The sequence below is a fragment of the Kogia breviceps genome, chromosome 9 (assembly GCF_026419965.1).
Source record: "Kogia breviceps isolate mKogBre1 chromosome 9, mKogBre1 haplotype 1, whole genome shotgun sequence".
Taxonomy (NCBI): Eukaryota; Metazoa; Chordata; class Mammalia; order Artiodactyla; family Physeteridae; genus Kogia; species Kogia breviceps.
In genome coordinates, this window is record NC_081318.1 from 113,727,624 (window position 1) to 113,751,456 (window position 23,833).

The 23,833-nt window shown below is 54.7% G+C and overlaps 1 protein-coding gene and 1 long non-coding RNA gene across 9 annotated transcripts in view; one reads left to right on the top strand and one right to left on the bottom strand.

Moving 5' to 3' along the window:
* Positions 1 to 23,833, top strand: part of TNS3 (tensin 3) — a 225,516-nt gene that overhangs the window by 55,926 nt on the left and 145,757 nt on the right. For 3 of the 8 annotated variants that reach the window (XM_059073549.2, XM_067042996.1, XM_067042991.1), the window contains 2 exons: positions 1,015 to 1,052; positions 20,647 to 20,685. The gene's annotated coding sequence lies outside the window, so the exon portion shown is untranslated. The remainder of the gene's footprint in view (positions 1 to 1,014; positions 1,053 to 20,646; positions 20,686 to 23,833) is intronic. The other 5 variants (XM_067042998.1, XM_067042997.1, XM_067043000.1 and 2 more) reach the window with 2 other exon arrangements.
* Positions 13,983 to 14,710, bottom strand: LOC136794886 (uncharacterized). Its single transcript, XR_010842358.1, has 2 exons — positions 14,591 to 14,710; positions 13,983 to 14,145 (listed from the first exon to the last, which is right to left on the bottom strand). It is a non-coding gene; the product is annotated as an uncharacterized lncRNA (long non-coding RNA).

The window sequence follows — 23,833 nt, forward strand, 5'->3', positions numbered from 1 at the left end:
TCACTGGTCCTGCCTAGAGCAGCCCAGCAGGACGAGGCCAGGAAGCCCCCCGGTCCCGTGCCCCTAAGCCCAGGTCCCTGTCCCCCATCTCACAGCTGCCCCACGGGTTCACCGGATGGGTGCCCGCTTGGAGCCCACGTGGGCACTTGCACTGGGCTTACTTGGTGCAGTTGCTTCCTTCTGTGCTGTCTCCCTGTCCTGCTGCCTCTGCCTGGAAGCATCGACAGGCAGGCAGGCTCCCGTGCCCCGAGCCACCGTGCTGTGGGCGAAGCCTTTCATGTCCTGTCAGCACAGCTGCAGCCTCTGGACGGCGGGCCTGTGAAATCCACATTGGTTCCGGCTCTATCTGCATTGTTAGGGCCTCCGAACCAACACATGCCTCTCTCAGTCCACACAATGGCCTGGGTTGAAGGATCCCCTGCAGGAATTTAGACGTGGATTTGTCCTGACAGTCAGTTCTTAAGTTGTCCGGAAGCGGAAGGAGCGTGGAACCCCAATGTCCAATTTCTGACCAATTTAAAGGCGCCAGTCCTGAGTCTTCTGGGGGCATTTTCAAGTCTCTCTCCTTTCTTCAGGGAGAAGCTGTAATTTCCAGCCAAACACTGTTGCCTTCTATTGTTCAGGCTCACCGCCTTTCCCCTTCAAGGCCCTGATTTGGCTGCCTGAACCCCTGGAAAAGCCAGTGTGTTTGTGACTGCTCCCCAGAGCCCCCACCTGCGCCACCTGGGCCGCTGCTGACACTGCAGAGGGTGGCTGGGTTCTTGGACACCATGTCCATCCATCCCACACTCGGTTGAGCTCGGCGTCGTGTCCAAGTGGAAAACCTCCCTCGGTCCGGACGTTCTCAAGGATTGAGAATTTGGAGCTGTAGAAGGTATTGAGAGACTGTCGAACACACACACACACACACACACACACACACACACACACACACACACACACACACACACACACACACACACACACACACACACACACACACACACACACACATTCTTTCTCCTTCTCTTGCAGCCTGCAAGTATTCCTGCCACAAGAAATGTGAAGCCAAGGTAAGCGTTGCATTGCCCTCCCATGGGGCTTCTGGAGCCGAATTGGCCCGCGTTGAATGATGTGCATGGGAGGGGACTGCTTTGGACCGTGGCCACAGAAACGGAACGCTTAAGAAACGGCTGCTAGATGCTTTTCGATAGGGTGTATAGTTTTCATCTGAAGAATAAACTGAGGAGCTATGAAATCCATGTTTTTAATTATAGAAAAATAGCTCTTAAGAATTTGGTTTCAGATAAGAATTCGGTAATTTTGTCCTGGCCATCTCGCAGCCCTTTCTGCACAACAAATGGTCCCTTCTTTCCAATCACATCGACGTGCTGCTTTTTTTAATAGCAGAGAGGGGGTGGGGATAGGGTCGAGGGCACCTGCCTGGCCTTGAGAATTTTTCTGGCTTCTTTTTTGAGGGTAGTTCGTAGATGGGCTGGGGTTTTCAGGCTGTCATGGACGTCGGGACCCTGAATCACGGGGTCCTGCCTTCCCTGGTAGGGTTCAGTTGCTGGGTGGCCCTACAAAGTGCTTGAGGCCTGGGTGTGCTGGGTTGGGTGTAAGGCTTTGATTCGTGGGGAACGAGGAGGCCTGGAAATGGCATACGGAAGCTGCAGGCACCCCTAGATGGGGCCCTGGTTTTCTACGCAGGTCCAGGTGTCTGCGCCTCTCATGCTTTCCAGCTGTGATGTTACCTTCAGTGGAGCCAGGGCCCACGCGTCGCCGCTCCTTGCTGACTGGCCGGTCCCGCGTTTGTGGGACCCCCTCAGATGCCCTGCAGGCTGACCCCGGTGGGTGGGGGTGCAGGGAGCTGGGGTTTTAGAGAGTATTGGGATTTTGTTGCTGCTCTGGACCTCACGGGTCAGCCTTTCCTGAGAATTTTCGACTGGTCCTTGGGCTCTGAGTGGAAGGAGCGCAGGCTGGACGTGGGCTTCGTGGAACTGTGGGCCGGCTTCGCGTGCCTGCGCTCTCCCTGGGAGGACCGGGATCCTGGCTTCCTCCACGGTCCCCATGATCCACACAGGCACGCACATGCAGTCACACACGTGCACACACTTCACGTTCATACGGGCACTCACACACAGTCCACACTCACACGTGCCCACATACATGCACACACACACACACATGCACGCAGTTTACCCGCACGGGCACACGCACACACACAAAGCTAGAGAAATTACAGGTGGGTCTAGCCCTGCTTTTTTTTTTTTTTTTTTTTTCAAGAAAGAGATTAAATGACTTTTCTTAGTAAACTTCTCACCTCGGAGCGTTTGGGACACATGCAGAAGTGGCGAGGCTAGGATGGAGCTCTGTGCTGCTCTGTTATCCAGCCCCCAGGTTTGCACCCCCTCGCCCCCGTCTCTTCCGAGGCGTCACATGATGTGTGTTTTAGTCGTTTCAAGATCAGGCCCTGCGGTGGAGCTTTGGGACATTTCTGCTGTCACTTGCGGTCCCACTGTGGAGAAGGCTTCCCCTTTCTGTCCAAGACGAGGCATTCTTGCTCCCGCTTACCCCTGGGCAGGACTGATTTCTGACCTTGGTTATTTTAGGTCTGCTTTGCCCAGAAACGTGCTTGTCTTTCCAGTGTGCTGTGTACTGTAAACCTCAGTGGCTGTGTCAGAGCAGAGGTTCCTGCGTGCAGTGGAGGTGGGGAAGATGCCACCTTGGGGAATATTTTGCATTTCCCAGAGGGTTTTCCCCCGCCTGCCTCCTGAGGGTGTGGATGCGCCCCCGGCCCCCGAGGGTCCCCGTTGCACAAAGCCTTGTCCTGCGGAGCTTGTTCCTCATCTCCCCGGTGGGGCGGACAGTGGGGAGAGCCACTGCCAGAGCCCTGCCTGGCCCGTGTCGTGCCACATGTGTGAGTGCATCGCGTGCCTGGGCCTCCTCCCGTGACACTCTGCCTGGCCCGGCCGCTCTTGACCCGCAGCTGCAGACTCAGCCCTGCTGCCCTTGGCACTGTTCCTCAAAGGGGGCCCGGTGCCAGCTACTTAGGGGATTGAATTCTTTGGTTCAAAGAATATTCCAAAAGTCTTAACTATCACTGATTATGGCATTTCTAGCCACAGTAATTGGCAGTTTGCTAGGGATAGATAAGCTTTTATTCTTATTAGATCATGGTAGAGGGGGAAATGTATCCGTAGTCATTTTTTTTGGATAACGCAGCTTTGAATGGCAGGAGAGAATGCCACTGGCAATAACAAAGACTCTTCTTATTCCAAAACTATAATGCGTTGCTGCTGAGCAGACGAGGGCCATAAATTCTCAGCCGCCCCTGGAGATAAGCACGGGGCTGGGGGTAGGGCAGCTCGGTCTCCCAGGAGCTGAGACGCAGCTCCCCCAGACGGCTGGGTCCTTGATCACCACACGTCTGTGCCTAACTGTGCGTGCCCGGATTTCTTTGAGACTGAGAAAGCTTACGTGAAGCTTTGGTCAAAAATACAGGCTTTGGTCTAACGTCTGGCCCACCCATCCACTTACTGACTTGGGGATGGTATGGGCTGTGGGTCCCCTCTGCGCTGGGAACACTGGAGGAGAGGGCACAGCACGATCCCTGGAGCACGTCCGTGTGCGTTTAACCCCGCTGGCATTGTCGTTTCCCTGCCGCTGCCAGGGCCACCATCAGAGGCTCCCAGGCAGGCCCGGGATGTCCTCTTGGTAGAGCACGAGACGTGAAAGGAGAGAGCCATCCTGTGGAAAAGGGGCTGAGCCACGGACTGGGGGCTCAGGCAGGGAAAGGGAGCCTTGAGCTAGTCCCGAGGTCACTTTCTTCCTGGCCGTCGGGTAGTATGCCCGCCCCCCTCCAGGTGAGACCATGCGGTCCCAGGGTACACGGAGGCAGAGACCTGGGCTTTCATGCTCCTTGTCTCCTGGAGCAAGTCCGGTTCCCCGGAGCCTCAGTTTCTTCATGCATAAAATGGGTGAATAACAACTTCTGCAATCCTCCTGAAACAGCTTGCTTTTAGCTGTTAATTGTGGTAGTAGTGATTATTTAAATGTTAAGGAAGCAGAATAATTTACCTATAATCACTGGCAAGTTTGGAATTCTAAGTATCTTGCTCCCGGGGAGACTGTGCTTGTTCCTGGGTGCCACATGAGCTGTTTGGAGAGAATGACTTGGTTTTTTTTCCTGGCCCCTGGCTGACTTCCTGGCAAGAGAAAAAAGGAAGTAGGAGAAAGAAAGCTCTTTCAGGAAGGCAGAGGATGGTGAGGAGACACTTGGGTGATGGGGGTGCGGCAGAGGGGGTGTTTCTTGAGCTTTGGTGAGCTGGCGAGAGCACCGTGCCTCCAACAGGTTTCTGCAAATGTGAGGCCCCGCGTAGGGGCTGGGCCGGCGGAACTGGAGCTCACACGTGGTATGGAGCAGCCCCCTCTGCCCTGAGGTGCCGCCGCCGCCGCTCAGAGACTGTCCTCGGACCCCCTGTGTCTCGTCCCTGGCCCGCACAGCACACAGCCTGGGGCCAGCTGTCCTCTTCTCTTTCTGAGCCTGCCTCGACGGGCGCCTCGTTGGAGATAAAGACCAGGACTGCAGGTGCTGCCACTGGGTTTCCGGACAGAAGAGGATTCCCGGGCTCGGCTGGCTTCTTCGTCCGTCCTCGCTGTGGCCGCCATGCGGTAGCTCCGCTGCCCACTTCCACCTCCCACAGAAGCGGAACTCTGTGTCATGGGCCTGCTGGTCCTCCCCATGAAGAGAGACCACGTGAGGCAGGTGTGGCTCTGGGGGACCCCAGGACCCCCCGGGACCTCTCCTACCTCGGGACCCCTGCAGGATCTGCTGTCGTCACCTCCTCGGCCATGCTGGCCCCTCGGCCCAGCGACCCCAGGTTCTGGCTGCGGCTGATGCAGGAGCCTCAGTGACCTTATCAGACAGGCTGGCTTCAGACGGCATCTCTGTGCCACGGGAAGGACGAGGGCCAGAGCCTGTGACTTCCTCGGAGACCACCCCAGACGTCTCTCCTGGGTGTCAACAGGCACCCACTGGCTTCATTCATGAGTTTTAACCATTAACTTACATGTCTGGTCATTAACCTCTGTCTTCAGACAGCTCTCTTCTCCGAAGAATAAGGGCAACAGCTTCCCTTTCGGGGCCTGCTGTCCCAGGCTTTGTCGCCCAGCCCCTCCCTTCCCTGGCTGAGCAAGCAGAGACCCCCGTGGTGAAATGACTTACCCACTGGCACCTGGCATCCAGGCGCCAGCGTTCGAGGGTGTTGGGCTTCCAAGTTCAGGCTTTTGCTTCCTCATGTATTATCGCTCTTCACGGACCAGCCATGGAGCGGATGTGGGCCTGTGCACCTGGCGCGGCTGCTCTGATGCCTCCGGAAGCCCCCTTGGGAACTCCAGCCCCGTGGCTACCTTCCCTGAAACACCCACACGTAGGTATGGGCCAGGCTCCCCCTCGGCTCGGGGGTCGAGTCCTTCCTTCCCTGTCCCCCGTCTCCTTTCTCTGCCGTGAAGGGTGCCCTGAGGGTCAATGCCCCCTGCCTGCCCCCTCCCACACGGCTTTGCTCCCCTCACATCCGTGGCATCTTCTGAGACCCCAGCCCTCCCCGGAGACACAGGCAGGAGCAGCTCCTGTCAGCCGGGCGGGGCCTGCGCTGACCGGTGTGCGTGCGCACGTCCGACGGCCTTGCCGCTGCAGCTCGCGGCGTCCCTGCACGGCGGAGGCGGAGAAGCCAGCCTGACCGCGCGTTGAGCCCCCCCCAGCCCCGGGGGGCCCGGCACTGCCCCGTCTTCGTGTCCAGATCCTACTGTGCCTCGAGGCCCCGAGGCCCTTGCCCCCCAGAAGCCCACCAGCCAGCCCCCACCTGGGCGAAGCGCCCCACCCTTCCCGGCTCCAGGGCCGCCCTCTCCCCGCCTGCTCGCTGCCTTTGGAGGCATTTGGGGAAGGAATGGGGGGGGAGTCTGCCTTTACCTCCCCACAGGATGTTGGCGGTGACCTTTCTTTCCTGGGACACAAATCACTTCCTGGGAACAAATGACCCGAATTAGTAAAAAGCAAGGAGTGAGAATGTTTTCCTAACACTCCTGGTCGGTGGAGCACAGAGCCCTGTGGGGTCTGTGTGTTCATCACCCCAGGCCTCCACGGGCGCAGGCAGCCTGAGAGTCTCATCTGAAGCACGATGGCTGATTGTGATCCAGCAGGGTGGTTTGGGGGTGACGTGAGGTCAGAGAGCTAAACGTCTAGCCCGTGAGTGGCTTCTGACCCGTGCTCAGAAGGAAGAGAAGTCAGCTCCGGTACTGAGGGGTGATCGATAATGTGCCGAGCCTTTGCTTTCCTATCTTTGATCGTCACAGCCTCCCTTGGAGGGCATCGTGTCCTTGCCCCAGCCTTCCAGGTGACCCTGGGACTTGAAAGAGTCACACCGCCCGCCCGGGGAGAGGACCTGAGAGCCGCGTCCCACCCCCGGCCCGAGCTGCAGACTCTGGCCCGGCCTCTCTGCCCTCTCGGTGCACGTTCACGCTTCTCTTCCCTGGTCTCTCCCCTTGCCCTAAGGGAAGAGGAGGTTAATTTTCAAACGGCCCAGTTCAACCAACGCTTCCTGATTTGCCGTCGGTCGGGCCCTGGGCTGGGTGCCCCGATGTAGCTTGCTGGACCACAGGTCCATTTCGGCCTGCCGCTTGTCCAGGACCACCCAGGGAGGCCAGTCCTGGTAGAGGAGTCCATTTACCCCCTCCTGTGGTAGACACACGTGTGCCTGTGTTTTGATGCTCGGCTGTTGATTTTTGTTTGATTGTTTTTCATTAATAGTAAAATAATAAAATCGAGGGGAAGGTACGAGGAATTTACACACTCTCACAGCCCCTTTTACCATCAACCTCCACACAGGTGCGGTGCATTTGTTACAACCGATGAGCCCGTATCCAGGCGTTATTATTAACTAAAGTCCATTGTTTACATTAGGGTTCACTCTTGGCGTTGTTCATTCCGTGGATTTGAACAAATGTGTGATGACACGTATCCATCATTACAGTATCGTGTAGAAGAGCCTCAATGCCCTAAAAATCCGCTGTGCTCTACCTCTTCGTCTCTCCTCCCCCGTAACCCCAGGCAACTGCAGATCTTTTTACGGTCTCCGGTCTCCGTATTTATGCCTTTTCCAGGGTGTTATATACTTGGAAGCATACAGTGTGTAGCCTTTTCGGACTGGCTTCTTTCACTTAGTGATATACGTTTAAGTTTCCTTCGTGTCTTTTCGTGGCCTGATAGCTTGATTCTTTTCAGTGCTGAGTAACATTCCATTGTCTGGATGCACCACGGTTTATTTATCCATTCAACCATTGAAGGACATCTTGGTTGCTTCCGTGTCTTGTTTTTTATTTTTGCCAGTTGTCGCTGGGGTCAGAAGAGCCATTAAGCCCTGGCAAGTTCTGCACTTCTTCTGGGCATTCTTGTTTCTTTTCCCTTGAAGATCCCTTTCCTGATAGGCTGTCCTCACTGACCTTTTTTTTGACTCACTACAACCAGAAGATACGTCCCCTTACATGTTTCACGCCGCTTAAGGTACATTCGTGGCTGCGCTTCTTGTCCCACTGGAGAACGGTTACTCGGAGGCCAGAGTTTGGGGAACGGCCCCCAAGTGCCTGTTCCTACCAGGGGGTTCTGGGTCTGCTTTTCAGTCAGCAAGCCATTATGCAGCTGCTCTAGGAAAGTGCTATTTTATATAAACGTGGCAGTTTTCTGTGTATGGGACTTAATGTTTTTAAATCCCAGATAATCTGGGCCTGAACAGGGGCGTTGATGGTGGGGGTCTTTGGGCTCAAAGGTGGCCGGCAGGACGGAGCCACCGTGGCGTGGAGAAGCTCATCCGCTGAGCAACACTGCTCCAGGTGGTTCTGGAGCCTCCTTCCTTTCTTTCGGCACTTCCCCGTGCAGGGACCTTACCAGACCCTGGCGGGCAGCACTGGATAGGCTGGCAGGCGCTGTGTTCATTTTACACGGGAGGAAACAAACAGAGGCCGCTGAAGCTGGTGGTGGCATGCAGCCAGGTGACAGGACCGAGTGGCCGTGTGCTGGACAGTCTCACTCCATCACGACTGATTTGCTCTCTGGAGCAGGCTACGTTTAAGCTATATTTAGGTAGGATTCACTATCCTTTTCCCAAAAAAGCCCAGAAGGGAATTACAATCTTCTTCTGAAATTTATTTATTTTAACTAAATCATATAATTTAAAAATAGGCCCTCCTGTGTTCTCTGAATCGTCACTTCTCATTCCACATCGTGCAGTGGCTAACAAGGCAGCCTCCACGCATACTTAACTGCTCCCACCTGCTGCACAGTTGACCTTTTGGCTAGTTACCGAACGGGCAGGTGTCCTCCATCCTGAGCAGGGCGCGGGGAGGACAGCTGGAGGGACCCTGGGCTGCTCTGGGTCCAGATGCACTTTGTTATTTAGACTAGGACGTCTGGGGTGCCCTGGGAACCTACTTTTGAGCCACATCCTTCTCACTCCAGGCCGACTCCCCTGGAGCCAAGCCCGAGGTTGGGGGGAGCCACCGGGGCCAGTTGTCACAAATTCTTGGTTGGCGACATCATCTGTGAGGGGAGGGGCGCCTGAGCCTAGGCATTGCTCAAGTTTCCCAGAATACCTTTTGCAATCCTGGGAACAGGTGTTTCTGTGACTTCATTAGTGGCGGGGCTCCGTGCTTTGTGGGAGGACACTTGACGTTTGCTGAATCCCGCGATCGATCGTGTTCCTGGCACGCCGTGCGGGTTACCCCTGCCTGCAGTCACACCTTCTTCTCCGGCACCTGACTCAGATCCCAAAGGCAGCTGCAGCAGGGTTTTAGTTTTAATTAATAACACAATTACTGGAATATGTGTATAGTGCCGCAAGGTGACTTTTGAAGAGCTGCAGTCATTTAAATGTGTATATTCGGGAAGGTTCCTTCAAAAACGGCGCTTCCAGAAAAAAGAAAGAAAGAAAGAAAAACAAGCAAAAAAAAAAAACCCCAGCGCTTCCTGCACCGTCATCTTCGGCCAGTGCATCCTGTGGTCCTTTCTAGAGAGGCCACTTGGGTGAGGCCCCCGTGACAAATTAGCCATTGCCCTGCGTCCCCCTCTCCTTTAGGACTTAGGGGGGACGGGAGGAACGATAGCGGTAATGTTTTGGAATATTTTTAGCACACTGATCCCAGTTAATTATTGGAGCCGCCTTGCAAAGGGGACTTAGTCACACAGGAGATGACCAGATGCAGTCCAGCAAGCGCGCTCACTGAGGCCGGAGATGGCGGTGGGGGACGGGTGCCCGCCTGCAGGGCATCACGAGGGTGGTGCTATCTGACCCACGCAGCTGGGCTCTGATGACAGAGCAAGGGCACCCAGGACTGCAGGGCCCATCGATTCAAAGCTGACGTCACTCTTGTGACGAGAGTAACCAAGGTGCGTGTGTGTTTTTCCTGGGTCAGACAGCGGGGCGGGAGCCCGGCCGTGGAGGGTGCCTTGTGCAGCCCGGGACGCCTCGCAGAGGAAGAGCTGTCCTGGGGCCAGGCTGCTGTGGGCACCTGTCACTCATATATAAACAAAATCAAGAAAAAGCACTCAGTGACTGTTTCCAGTGCGAGTGACTGGATTTGCTGGTTCATGAAATTCTGGAATAGATGATTATTTCCCTGCACCTGCACTCTTTTGGGGAGCATAGAAGTCGAAAATGGAAACTTCCACACGTAGCTGTTGGAAGCAGCTCCAAAAGCCACGAGAGCCACAGGAGAAGGGGCCCTTGGACCTGGATCTGTGGTCTGATGGCCCCGTGGCATCTCTGTGACCCTGGGTGTCTCCGTCTACAAATAGGAGTAAAGCAGCGTGTCCCGCCGGCCCTGGCCCACGCTCTGGACGCTGCAGCGTGTGCCCCGTGCATTGGCAGACGGTCCTCGCGGCGCCCCCCTTCCGTGCCCGTGCCCCCTGTTCTGGGGCCTAGCGTGCGGTCTCCAAAGGGGCATGTTCCAGGAGGTTCCTGGGGGTTTTGGGGGTGCGCTGCAGCCCTGGCCGGCGACACGTCCCGCCCGGTGGAGGAGGTGCAAGCCAGCTCTTGTCCTCCAAGGTCACCTCTCTGCTGCCCTCTCCCTCTGTTGTCCCCAAGTACTACGTTCAGGCTGGGAGAGGTGACCGAACCCTGCGCGACTTCATCGTCCCCTGTTCCCTGTGGGGAGGACACGCTGGGGGGCCTTGGGGACCCCTCTGTAGGCCTTGTGGTCAGGGCGCCGGCTTTGGACCCACTCCCACCGTACCTCTGGACACCCTGTGCCTCGAGGCGGCACTGTCGACCCTGGCTCTGAACACGCGTGTCTGTGGACGGCAGCGACACCTGGATGAGGGCCCCCGAGGGCAGAGGGCCAGCACTGAGGTCAGAACCCAGAACGCGGCTCGCCCACTTCTGGTCTTGACCAGCGTGTGTTTGGGGGTGTTTCACGGGGGTTTGTGTTGGCATCTTTGAGCCTCTCATTTGAAATTGCTTACAGTGGTACCCGAAGAGGGACATTTCTTTCTTTTTTTTTTTTTTTGTGATATGCGGGCCTCTCACTGTTGTGGCCTCTCCCATTGCGGAGCACAGGCTCCGGACGCGTAGGCTCAGCGGCCATGGCTCACGGGCCCAGCCGCTCTGCGGCATGTGGGATCTTCCCGGACCGGGGCACGAACCCGTGTCTCCTGCATCGGCAGGCGGACTCTCAACCACTGCGCCACCAGGGAAGCCCAAGAGGGACATTTCTAATCAAGTTGCTCGTTTATTTTTGTGTAGCTACTTCTGGAGGATAGGTTTCATATTTAAAAAAAAACCAGTTCTCCTTTTACATTTTTAGCAGCAGGATGGAAATAATCAACTAGACATTTGAGTTCCCGGCTTCACGTTTTAATTTGTAAAGGTAAACTCCAGTTGCACCCTGTGCTTTTGTTTTTTCTCTAGTAAAGCTGTTTATTTTGAGCAGGGATTCAGGAAGTGCCTGCCTCCCATTTTCCTTCAAGTACAGAAATAGCTCCTGGGATGCCCTCTGGTCACCTCTGGGTGCAGCCAGCACAGTTCATTTTTGTGTGTTTCTAGGCATTTTGACTCGGGTCTTCTCATGTGCCCTGTGTGTCTCTGCACCTTTCAACTCCTGAGTCCCCCAGGAACTTCCGGAGCTGGCAGGCTTCCCCTCTGTTCTAACAGAACTGAGCACTGCGCTCTGGGCTGGCAGCCTCCCCTTTCCCTGCTCAGACCATCTTTAGGATAAATTCGCAATAGCTTCTATTTGGAGGGTAGGAGGTAGAATGTCTGAGTGCCTCGTACAGGCTATAAAGTTAGAAATTCTGATTCCAGAGTCTTTATGTAAAACCTTTTGTCCTTTTAGAGGTTTTCTCCTTTACTTTTTTTTTTTAAAGCATTTAAAAAAATATTAACTAATTAAGTTCTCTTTGGCTGCGTTGTGTAGTTCGTTGCTGCGTGCAGGCTTTCTCTAGTTGTGCCGAGCGGGGGCTACTCGTCATTGCGGTGCACGGGCTTCTCATTGCAGTGGCTTCTGTTGTTGCGGAGCACGGGCTCTAGGCATGTGGACTTCAGTAGTTGCAGCACGTGGGCTCAGTAGTTGTGGCTCGTGGGCTCTAGAGAGCAGGCTCAGTAGTTGTGGCGCACGGGCTTAGTTGCTCTGCGGCATGTGGGATCTTCCCGGACCAGAGATTGAACCTGTGTCCCCTGCATTGGCAGGCGGATTCTTAACCACTGCGCCACCAGGGAAGTCCCTCCTTTACTTTTAATAAGTATTTTCCGGGGGAGTTGCCCGGCCGAAGGAGGCGCGTTGGAAGCTTAACGGCGCCCAGCGAGGGCGGAGGGCCTGGTCCGGCGGATGAGGAAGCAGGAAGGGACGCGTGGGCATTTGAGGGAAGAACCGGCAGGTAGGATTGGCATCCTGCTTAGATGGGAACAGGGTTGCTGGCAGTTCTTAGGCTTTTCTGTTTGGGATTCTGGGTGGAGAGTGACACCATTAGCAGGATTTTGTAAACGTGGATGGAGATTTAGCTTCATCACGGTGAACTCCTGTGGGTTTAGTGGGACATATTTATGTGGACATTCAGAGTAAGCTAGCTGGCCCTATGCATCCTAATGCTAAATTAAAAAATTTTTCTACTAAGCTTTGAGGATAACGTTACGAGCTATTAAAACTTGTCATTTTTTTCCTTTTCTTGTCAGCCAAAGGGCAAGTGGCAAAAACCACACTATTCATTGTAGTATTCTTAGACACTTTCAACAAAATATTTTCGGGGAAATTTCCTTGGTATCCCCCTTTGTGGCGTGTACTATTTGCATCCTTTAAAAACTGTTGTTTCTGTTTGTGCCTTTTCTTCCTTTCCTCTTTGTGACAAGAAGGAGGGTGTTAAAAAGTCATGGGGGTGGTGTCGTTATCATTTCTAAGCTCTTCTCTTAAAAAAAGCAAAAGCACACACTGTATTTGTCCTGAATTTTTGGTGCAGCTCCTGGCTCTGTTTCTCCTGGCTCCACTCACCTTGTACAACACAGAGTTGCTGTTATTTAGGCTGGTCTGGTTGACCTGTTCAAGCCTGGGGGAGGGGGTCCTTATTCCAGTGTTGCTGTTTGCAAAGATGTCCTGGCCATGCAGGTGTCCCTGTAGAGTGAGAGAGAAGGCAGGAGCTTGGTGCCTGGTGCTGCTGAGGGGGGGAAGGGAGGAGCTTGCTGGGGGCAGAGGGGAGGCGGAGGGGGAGAGGAGGGGCTTGTTGGGGGTGGGTAGAGGGGAGGGGAGGACTTTGTTGGGAGGAGAGGGGAGGGGAGGGGCTTGTTGGGAAGAGAGGGGAGGAGAGGTCTTGATGGGAGGAGGGGCTTGGTGGGGAGCAGGCACCTCTCTCTTATCTGTGAGTCTTCTGAAGAAGGAGCCTCTGGTCTGGCCTTGAAGTAGGGGCGTGGCTAGGTAGGAAGGGAGGGGTGGGCTTTCTCAGCAGAGGAGCCAGCCTGAGACGCCTCAGGGGGTGAGATGACCTTGGGCCCGTGTCTATGGAGGAGGGGAGGTGAGGGCGGAGTGGAGTGGCTGTGCGGGCTCCCATGCTGTGCTGGGGTCGTGAGCTCCAGGGAGGCCGGGCAGCTGTGTGCTGCCTGCCCACCGCGGGCAGTGATTTTCTTTCTCTGTCTTCGGCGCCCCATCCCGGGGATGGGGGGACCGGGCAGGACCGATAAGGCTTAATTGCATTGGTGGGGCGGTGTGTTCTCACGGGGATTGGACAGGTTAAATTGGGCTTTAACGCACAGTGGGAGAACAGTTTCCTGAGGAATGTGAACCTAATTAGGGATTCCAGGGTCACGCCTGATAAAGTTCAGGAAAAGTGCTTGCAGGAAGCAAATAAGTTAATAAAGCCTGGAAGGTCGGCATTTTGGGAGCCGTCCCTTTGCATGGATTCTGTTGTTCTTTGGAGGTTTGTGTTGGACCTCTTGATGGAGCTCCCCTACCCCAGATGCCCCGAGACCCCAGAGGAGCACTTACAGGCCACCTGCCCAAATCTGCCTGGAGGGCCTTGTGAGAATGGCCTGTGTGGCGCTCTCAGGCTTTTGGTGGTGGATGCTACGGGCTGACTGTGCGCCCAACCCCCAAATGCATAGGTGGGAGCGCCAACCCCCAGAATGAGATCTTATGGGTGGGGCCCTAACCCTATACAACTGGTGTCCTTACAAGAAGAGATCACACAGGGGCTTCCCTGGTGGCGCGGTGGTTAAGAATCCGCCTGCCGATGCAGGGGACACGGGTTCGAGCCCTGGTCCGGGAAGTTCCCACATGCTGCAGACCAACTGAGCCTGTGCTCTGGAGGCCACGAACCACGTTTACTGAAGCCCGAGCGCCTAGAGCCTGTGCTCTGCAACAAGAGAAGCCACCGCAACGAGAAGCCTGCGCACCGCACCGAAGAGTAGCCCCTGTTCACTGCAACTGGAGAAAGCCCACACGTAGCCACGAAGACCCAACGCAGCCAACAATAAAAAATAAATAAATAAGTAAATAAATTTATTTAAAAAAAAAGAGATCGCACAGAGGGGAGACCAGGTGAGGAGAAAAGGTGGCTTCTACATGCCAAAGAGAGAGGAATCTGGAGAAGCCAGCCTTGCCAACCCCTTGGTTTCCGACCTCCAGCCTCCGGAACTGTGAGGAAATACATTTCTGTTGTGTTAAGCTGCCCAGGCTGTGGTATTAGTTACGGCATCCTGAGCCCACTAAGACAGCTGATATTTAAACAGACGTGCTCTCTCTCAGAATGTGAGCACTAGGGCAGAGGGGGGGCTTTCCTCATCTCATTATTCTACCCCCCTATTTATAATAAATGGGGTAATAGGAATAATTGAACTTTTATCTTTACTCAATCATCTGTGATGGGCGCATAAAACACCTTGCTGCTTTATTGATCAGCATCATACAATGCAAGAAGTAAAAGCTGTCCAATATTACAAGAGAAAGATGATGATAAAGTTTCTGTCCCTTGAGGAAAGGCCCCACCCTCCTCCCACCAGGCTGCTGCTCTGTGCAGAGATGAGGGAAGTGTCACCCCCCCCCCATTAGTGTGACATCCCCGTGGCCAGTGTGTCCATACCCGTTCCTCCAGCTCCTGGCTCAGAACCCGAGATGGAGAAGATGGCCTGTGACTTAACAGGCTGATGTGGGAAAGAAAGTGCTTCAGTCTTGATCTCCCTGTGAGTTTCCTTTGTAAAGAATCACCTCTGCAAAAATAGAACAGAGGTAAACTTTACTGCGGAGTTTGCACAGTCTGTGTTAGAATTCAAATGACTGTGCCGAAGTGGTTTTATTTAATGATGCAACGCGTGCACAGAGCGATGCCTTTATACTTGATGTAGCTCCGCAGACCGCCTGGCATCCCACCTGCGAGCGAGTCGCTCAGCCTGGCTTCTCCCGGTCTGCTCATCTTGTGCATCCGTGATGGAGGGTCATCCTGCCTTTGCGCGTACGTGCAGTTACTGAGCGCACTTTGATAACGATTGGCTGCTGCTGTTGAGTGTATCCACCCTTCCAAGACCCCGGCGTGAATCGGATCTGCTCAGGCCGGCTTGATGCCAAACCGGAGGGATTCAGCTGTGGGCAGAGTTAAATAAATGGCAGGAGGAGAGACCAAGCCGGGGACTTTTGTGGTAGTGGCCGAACATGTGGTACGTGCCACACGCTCTAGGGCACTGGTGTCTGGGCTTCCGTGGAGCTCATTCACAGGACTCAGCACAATTGGGATTCCTGACGGTTCAAGAGGTTGTACTCTGATTTATCTCTACTCTGTGTGCACAGTGATAGGCAGGGCACCAGTGATGCATGCGTGTTTTTGGAGGTTTGTTTTTTTTTTTCTGCGGTACGCGGGCCTCTCACTGCTGTGGCCTCTCCCGTTGCGGAGCACAGGCTCCGGACGCGCAGGCTCAGCGGCCACGGCTCACGGGCCCAGCCGCTCCGCGGCACGTGGGATCCTCCCGGACCGGGGCACGAACCTGTGTCCTCTGCATCGGCAGGCGGACTCTCAACCGCTGCGCCACCAGGGAAGCCCCGAGAATGTCACTCTTTATATGGCTTTGTCCATAGTAAAATTTCATAAGAAGCCATGACAACAAAGCTGAGCTCATTGTTTCGTGGTACTCAAGAGCAGGGAAGCAAATCTCCGTAAGGCACGCGGAGACCTGAGCCGTAGTCTCGCTCCAGGATCAATCTCCAGAAGCAAGTAGAGGTGCCCCCGGGGGCTGTCAGAGGCGGCCTCACCCCTCCAGAGAAAGAGCCTCGCCGCAGACAAAGCACCATGGTTCCCCCCGGGAAGTGAAGTGCAGGACTGGGCCTTTGTAGTGTGTATACGCACGCACACTGGCACAGACGCACGTAGACACACACACAACGCTCACGCTCACCTTCTAGCCTCCCTGCCCCTCACAGGCACTCACCCACAGCCCCATCCCCCAGGGGCTCAGTCACTTCTGGTGCAGGGCCCCCTCGTCCCTCCTCTGTCCTCTCTGTCCTCTGTCCTGCTCACCTGTCCACCCGCTGGCTTCGGGACACGTTGCTGATACCAACAGGCGGCGGGTGCCACGTCGCCAGGTGCGCTGGGCACAGCCTTGTTTGTTTGTGGTTGCCCTTGGTAACGGAGACTCGGCCCTACCTGGAGCCGAGACGGGCCGGGCCTCTGGGGCCTCCTCTGGGGCTGCCTTAGTCACTCGTGGGCACTGGCTCTGCCTCCTGCCCTGTCCCTGCCACATCCTCTTTCCCCCCCCTGCTCCCGGGCTCCTTCCGGTGGGAAAAGGGGATCCGTTTGTATCAGGAGAGGAATGTGGAGTTTGACCTCTGCAGTGGTCGCCGCCGCGTCTCCTCCCTGGAAGGATCCGTGGCCCAGCCTCTTTGGGACTCAGCGCCCCGGGCCACTGACGGGACGCTCACCAGCTACCCGGGTTGTGCAGGGCCGGGGAGAAGGACCTGCAGGTGCAACCCTGTTCTCGTCCCGCTGCTGCTGGCTCAGGACACCTCACAGAGCAGGCAAGGGGCTCGGCGAGGGGGGCACAGCCAGATCCCTCTGAAAAAACACGCTGGCCATGCCCTCAGGGAGTTGTGGGTCTGCTCGGTTTTCAGCTCCATCAGGGAGCTGGGACTGGCCCTGCAGAGGCCGAATGCTAAGGCGGCACCAGCTCCTTCATGCTGAGGATGACCAAGGCCACCCGCAAATGACCCAGCACCTCTGTCTTTCCTTCTGTCAAACGAGAATAGCAGAAGACCCAGACGGCCCTGTGAGGGGTGCACTCAGAGGACTCCCCGGAGATGGGGAGAGAAAGCAGGTGAGCCTGCACCGCCGTCACTGACCCGCCCTGAACCCGGGACGGCAGCCCTGGGCATGGTTACCTGGCGGCTCCATCCCGAGGACGCGCAGCTGCCGAGGGGGAAAGCAGGCAGGGCCTGCAGATCCGCGGGGCGGTGCAGAGCCTGCAGCCACGTGGGCTCCAGCACTGCATGTAGCCCCTCCGGACAAGCCGTGCGCTTCTGTCTCTCCGGTCAGGCTGCACCGTGCTCCCGTGAGACCGTGCTGTGTCCTGACCATGACTGCTCTCCGTGGTTCTGCCAGACTGTGGTCAGCTGCCTCCCTCTTTCTTTTTTTTTTTTTTTTTTTTTGCGGTACGCGGGCCTCTCACTGCTGTGGTCTCTCCCGTTGCGGAGCACAGGCTCCGGACGGCGCAGGCTCAGCGGCCACGGCTCACGGGCCCAGCCGCTCCATGGCACGTGGGATCCTCCCGGACCGGGGCACGAACCCGCGTCCCCTGCGTCAACAGGCGGACTCTCCACCACCGCACCACCAGGGAAGCCCAGCCTCCCTCTTTCTTATTTGAAGGGAGGAAATAGGAAATGTACGTGAAGAATCTCATCTGTTTTCATGTAGTTCCCATCCTGGGATTTTGGTTTGAAGGGACACGTGTCAGTGTGTCCACTTGATGATGAACTTTACTAAAGTAGGTATTTGCAGTTCTTGATGTAAACATTCGTTTTCTCTGTGCGGACAGGTTGCTTCCCCCCACCCCCCACCCCCACCATCCCTTTTTCTCTGAGTTGGTACTTCTTATGCATTTTCATTTGCAAATTCATTCTAACTCAAGGTCCTTCCTCAGACATTTGCTGACTGCATTTCACAGCAGTGTGTGTAAAAACAGACAGTAGGGCTTCTAACGGATTCCCTGGGCGAGAGGCTCTTTTCGGGCAGGAGTGCAGAGAGTTGCTGCTTGACACTTGCTCCCGTGAACTGGGGGGCCCGCTCCCCGCACCCCACGCCACAGCTCACTCCCTAATGAAGAGTACAGTTTGTCCTGAGGACTCGTCCGTTTTTTTTTTTTTTAATAACATAGAGCTGTGAAGGACAGCAAGTGCCTGGCAAGAGAAGGCACCCTGTGTATAAATGAGAAGATCGGGGTGCGGACTGCACAGCTCTTAGTGATGTCAGCCCTAGATGGGGCCCGTGGGGGTGGTCCCGGGAGGAGGGTTTGGGAGAGCCCCAGAGCGCGGAGCTCTCGCTTGTTTTCTGGGGGACATTCTGGGGCCACGCCAGGTGGTCGGTGTCATTGCACTTCACGTGGCTCTAGGGGACATGGGAGGTGCCGGACACGCCTGGCTTCTGGACTGTCTTCCTAGTGGTTGCTGGTTTTTTTTTTTTTTTTTTTTTTTTTGTGGTATGTGGGCCTCTCACTGTTGTGGCCTCTCCTGTTGCGGAGCACAGGCTCTGGACGCGCAGGCTCAGCGGCCATGGCTCACGGGCCCAGCTGCTCCGCGGCATGTGGGATCTTCCCGGACCAGGGCACGAACCCGTGTCTCCTGCATCGGCAGGCAGACTCTCAACCACTGCGCCACCAGGGAAGCCCAGTGGTTGCTGTTTTGAAAACTCAAGTTTCTGATACTGCATAGGGCTTTTGCTTTTGTTCTCTTAAACAAGCACATCTTCCAGATGACGAACGAAAAATAATTAATGGACTTTATTTTTTAGGCCAGTATTAGACTGACAGAAAAATTAGACAAGTAGTATAGAGAGTTAACCTGTACCCATTTTCTTCCCTCAAAATTTCCCCTATTATTAATATCTCACATTAGTGTGGTGCATCTGTTATACTTGATGAGCCAGTATTGATACATTATTAACCAAAGTCCATAATTTACATGGTGCTGTACCTTCTAGGATTTGAGCAAATGTATAGTGACACACATCCACCATTACAGTACCACAAAGGACAGTTTTTCTGCCCTCAGGCTTCTCCGTGCTCCACCATTTCACCCCTTTCCCAACACCTGGCATCCACTGATCTTTTTAGTGTCCCCGTAGTTTCGCCTTTTCCAGAATGTCACAAAGTTGCAATCGTACAGCGTGCCTCCTTTTCAGATTGGCCTCTTTCATTTCGCAAGTAGGTATTTAAGGTTCTTCCATATCTTTTCACGGCCTGACAGCTCACTGCCTTTCATCTCTGGATTAGTTTTCCATTGCGTGGAACACAGATAATGATTTGTCGAAGGCAGGAGCTCTGGTGGCTTGCACATTTCTCACCAGTGTGTCAAGCGTTTAGTGAAGCACCGGGACACAAACCCGCACCGCGTGAGGACCGTACACAGGATAAAATTAACCACCGTGCTCCATAACCACAGGGGCTCCTTGTCTGACTGCCAGCACCGTCCCATGTACCTCTGGGCGTAGCTCTCTGTATTCCAAAGACTGCTCCTGCTTCCTAAGAATTCTCAGTGTAAAGTGAAGCAACTGTTAATTAGCTCAGCGATTCTGCACAGTGAGAGCGGCTGCTGAGCGTATGCTAGGTAGTGGGGAAGAAGATGGGGTGCCAGGAGAAGAGGGCCCCTGTCCCAGACGAGAACGTGAGTCGGAATCCTGGTGGAGTAATAATAGGACCCAGACCAATGAAGGACTGCGTCTCATGTTCCGTAAGGAACTTTGTAAGATAAGCTGGAGGAGTATAAATAGTTGCCATGGCAAGAACCAAGGCTGCTCTGCTGCCAGCGCCAACCCACAAGGACAATTAGTCAGATCCCTGGGATTTCTCCTGCCGCTACACATTTTTAGCAGACTCTTTGAGGAGGGGGGGGGCTACGTGGGGTCCGGAGGGAGCAGAGCCAGGACGCAGCTCACGGGGGGCTGCATCCTCCTTGCACGTGCCAGGATCTTGGCCTTCCAGAACCGCAGGAAGCAAGTCTGCTTCCTTCACCTGCCGACAGCCCTTTCTGCTCAGGGAGGGCCCCGTGTTCCCAGGAGGAGAAGCTGCCCTGTGTCGGCCCCTGTTCTGAGCTCCTACAACTTCCGTTGCTCCGACGGGGAAACCAAGGCCCAGAGCGATCAGAGCCCAAGGGCCCATGGCCAGGAAGTGGTAGAGCAGAAGTCCCACCCAAGACGGACTCCAGAGCTGGGGCCTTTATCTCCACTGGGTCTGTTGTCCCGGGTGCCTGTAACTGTGTTTCTTCTGACGTGATCGCAGCTGTGGCCTCATCACGTTGGCCTGTGTGTCTTTCTTAATGCGCTCACATCTGCGGGGCCCCGGGGTGGAGTCCGAGGGACTCCTTCCCACTGTCTCATGCACTAAGCTCCAGCCTAGAGTGAAATGTCCGCATTTAGACTCTGGTTTTGGTTCCGCTTGTGGAAATAGCTCTAGAAAAGGCAATCTGTTTTGTGGCGAATGCGAGCCCTGAGCGTGTTTGTGAGGTCCTGGGGCAGCTGGAAGACCCCCCAGGCAGAGCCCCCAGCTCCCTCTCCTGGCCCCCTTTCCCCATGCTACCCGGTGAGGAGGGGCTTGCCCTAGATCCAAAGTTCCTAGCCTGGGAGTCTGCTCGGTCCTCCAAATTAAAGATGAAGTCCTGTATTTATGAGCGATGGACATTTCTCTTGGGGAGAGGCTCCATGGATTTCATGACATTCTCTGAAAAGGATCCGGACTTGACAAAAGTGAACAAAACTCTGGACTCTCTAAACGCTTTTTTGTCTTGAGACGCGAAGTAAACACTAGGTCTTTTTTGTCTTGAGATGCGAAACTGTGTGTGAATGTGGTCAGAGGTGGTTTCCGGTTTGGGAGCCTCGCTTGATCACGATGCTGAGGTTTTTTCTTGAGAGAACCCACCTGTTTATTGTATTTCTTCTCCCTTTAGGTGGTGAGCCTCCGCTGTGCTCAAGTCCACCTGGAACAGGTAAGTCCTTGGCGTTTCCTTGGGGCCCTTCCTGCTGTGCCCTCTTTGGGGAGTCTCCCGACCCCTCTAGGATCCTCTCTCTCTGTTTGAGCTCTAGCTTTTGTTCACAGAGCTCTGTAGGGACCCTGGACCACCTTGCAGTAGCTGTTTGCACACTTTCCTTAAGATGAGCGATTCATGCACTCCTTTGTAAGAACTACCTTTCCGATCAGTGATAATTACTTCAGGGATTCATTTCCCTGAGCCCGAGTTTCCCCTGCTGTATTGCAAAGATGCTCCTTGTCCATTTTCTTAGTGACAGAGGTGTGGGCAAAGCACTTGTGTCCAGGGTGTCTGTGCGGAGGGCACGGTGCAGTGGCTTTGGAGCAGGACGCTCTGACCGATGCCAGCTTTCTATCAGATTGAAGGTAAACTCAGTGATGACACTTTCACTTTGGCAGATCTTTCTTGTTGTCTGCTTTTTAAATGGATATGTTCTTTGAATGTCATTGTGCCTCTGGGTGTTTTCTTTGCCCCCCCCCCCCCCACCTCCTTGCCCCCTTGGAGGGGGTTAAGCCTGGTGTTAATGACTTAGTGGCAGCTTGTGGGACACCTGGCTCAGCGCGCTTCCAGGACAACAGGATGCCAACATCCCTCCTACTTCAAATTGGAAGTGACTCACTGTGCGGGGAGTGCGTGCCTTTCCCAGCCTCACCGGTGAGGAGAGGAGACAGGTGTGCCACGGCGCCTTCTCCAGGGTGTCTACTGGGCGCGTCCTCTGTGCTTCCCAGGCTGGACGCGGCACCTTGCCCTTGGCCCCGGTTTCGCCATATGCAGAATCCAAAGTCCTGGTGGGGATTTCTCCCACCTTCCTGCTTCCTGTGCCTCTGATGGCACAGGTGCCCTGCACCTGATGAAGCTGTGCTCTGTGAGAGTCTTTGCCGGGCAAGGCACCTCTGTGACCACCTGGGGTGTTTGGGACCCAGGAATCAAGGCATCTTCATGTGATTGTCATGTTCTGAACCCTTGGCTGTTTGCCCTGATGCTCGTTTTTCTAGGCCTTTTCTGGTAGCAGATCCTCTGTTTATTGCGATAGCTTAAAAAGTGGGTGTGAAGTTCGACTAAAAATGGCAGGCAGTGGGGCTGAGGAAAAGGTCCTGGAGGCAAACCTCCCTTTGTAAATGTTAACTGAGCGGGTGAAACGTGCAAACAGGCTCCGAGTTTCCTGGAAGCCAGTGTATGAAGGAAACCACATTATTGGCATGTGCCTTATCAGCAAGGAGGGAAAAGGCGGATCAGTGGAGAAAGTGCCATGTGGGAAGTTATGCAGGGTGTTGACTGCGTCTGGGACAGGTTGCACAGAAATGCTCCAGCCTGTGCCCAGACTGAGATGAATTATTGTTTTAGAGGGACGTAGGATACAAGCTTTGAAGGGCGGCTTATCAAGCCCGTTGGCATTATGTGGCTGTACCCATTGGCGTGGCATTTAGAAACAGACAAGGGTACCCAATACTTTATCGCCTGTTTGGGTCATACTTGTGGGACTTCCATGGAACGTGGTCTACTGGGCCGTACAGTGGATGCATCACTGTTTTTCTAGGTAACCATGATCATTAGTGATGGGAGAGGCGGTCAGGCTCTTTAAGACTGAGTCATGTGTATGTTCTAGATGTTTCTATAGATCCACAGGCATGTTCACATGCACGTATAGCACAGAATATAGCAGTGATTCTGTGGGGCTAGAGTCAGGTCGGGGTCCCACGCCAGGCTGTGACAACAGGAGAGCCGAGTGACCTTGAACTGAGCCCTCTTGCTTCTGGGCTCCACTTCCCTCTTCCGTACAGTGGGGATACTACCCCCTTCCTTGCAGCTCGCCGATAAGGATGGGATGCAGTGACGTGTGAAGATTCTTAACTCCGGCTCTGGCACAAGCAAAGTACACAGTGAGCGGGGAAAAGCCTTATTTGTTGTTCAGTGAATTCAAGAGGGCGGTAACAGGTCTCAGTTCCCGCAGCCTTCGCTGTTTGTGTTTTGTTTTTGATCGTTGTTCTCTTGCTATCTGCTGGGAGAGAACCAGTTTGATCGGTTCCAGAGCGTGCCCCCTGCTGCGGGAGGGTGATGGCGCCTTGACAGGCACTTCTAAGACCTTGATTCATGTCGTCCCTCATTGGGAGGCTTAGAGGAACTCAGTAAGCCCGTGGAAAAGAGCCTGTGGTCAGGATGCAGGTGGCGTGAGAGCCTCCAGCTGGTGGTTGGTGGATTGATTGCAGGATCTTTTTCCCCAGCACAGGCCTCACGGAGCTCTGAACTTGGCCTGACAGCTTTCTATTGACGTCGGGGCAGTGTTGTTTGTTTTTCCATCTTATCTTTGCCTTTCCAGTGCTACCCAAGGGAGTGGATTCATATCAGGGCACCAACGGAAACTCTCTCCCAGGTGCCAGTGTAGCTTTCGCTGGGACACTGTGAGTCCACGTGTCTGAGTCGCACCCACGGGCAGCACACAGCCACCTCCCCAGAGCCTCCAGCCCTACGGAAGCCCCGCGCTGCTTTGCCTCTGAGAGGTGCATTCCCTTCAGAGCAGCCGCCGTCCTTGAAAGAGGCCGAGTCTCTGCCTTTCAGGGCCACGTGCAGGAGGCGGTCAGGGCAGTGTCGGCCTCTGCTGAGGACGCAGGTGCAGGCCCTCACCTGGAGGCCAGCACGCACACACCCATTGTTTCGCTGGGCCATCGTGGTCTCTCCCACGGGAGAAGAGGTTGTGTAAGAATAGCTTCTGAAATTTGAGTCAGCTGTTTACTGAACTCAGATGGCTTTATTTCTCCTTGTTTAATTAAAGTGAAGGCAATGGGTGGTTTCTGTCAAAGGTGACCTTAGGAATCAGATTACACTGTCTGAGGCTGGAGTTTCCAACCTGGGTTCTGACAGCTACACCTTTGTATTTGCGTGTATGTATGCGTGCGCGTGTGTGCGCGCGCACGCGCGCGTGTTGGGACTTTGTTCAATATCGTTTGCTTAAACTCACAAAGTCAGAGGAAGTGGTGATGAACGATGAGGTTAACGCGAGGGCAGCGTGACTGCTTAGGACACATGCCCATGACCGTGTGCTGTCAGTGTCACATTTCCACCAGTGGCTGCGTGACAGCTTCTCTCAAAAGTGTTGAATTATTTCAGA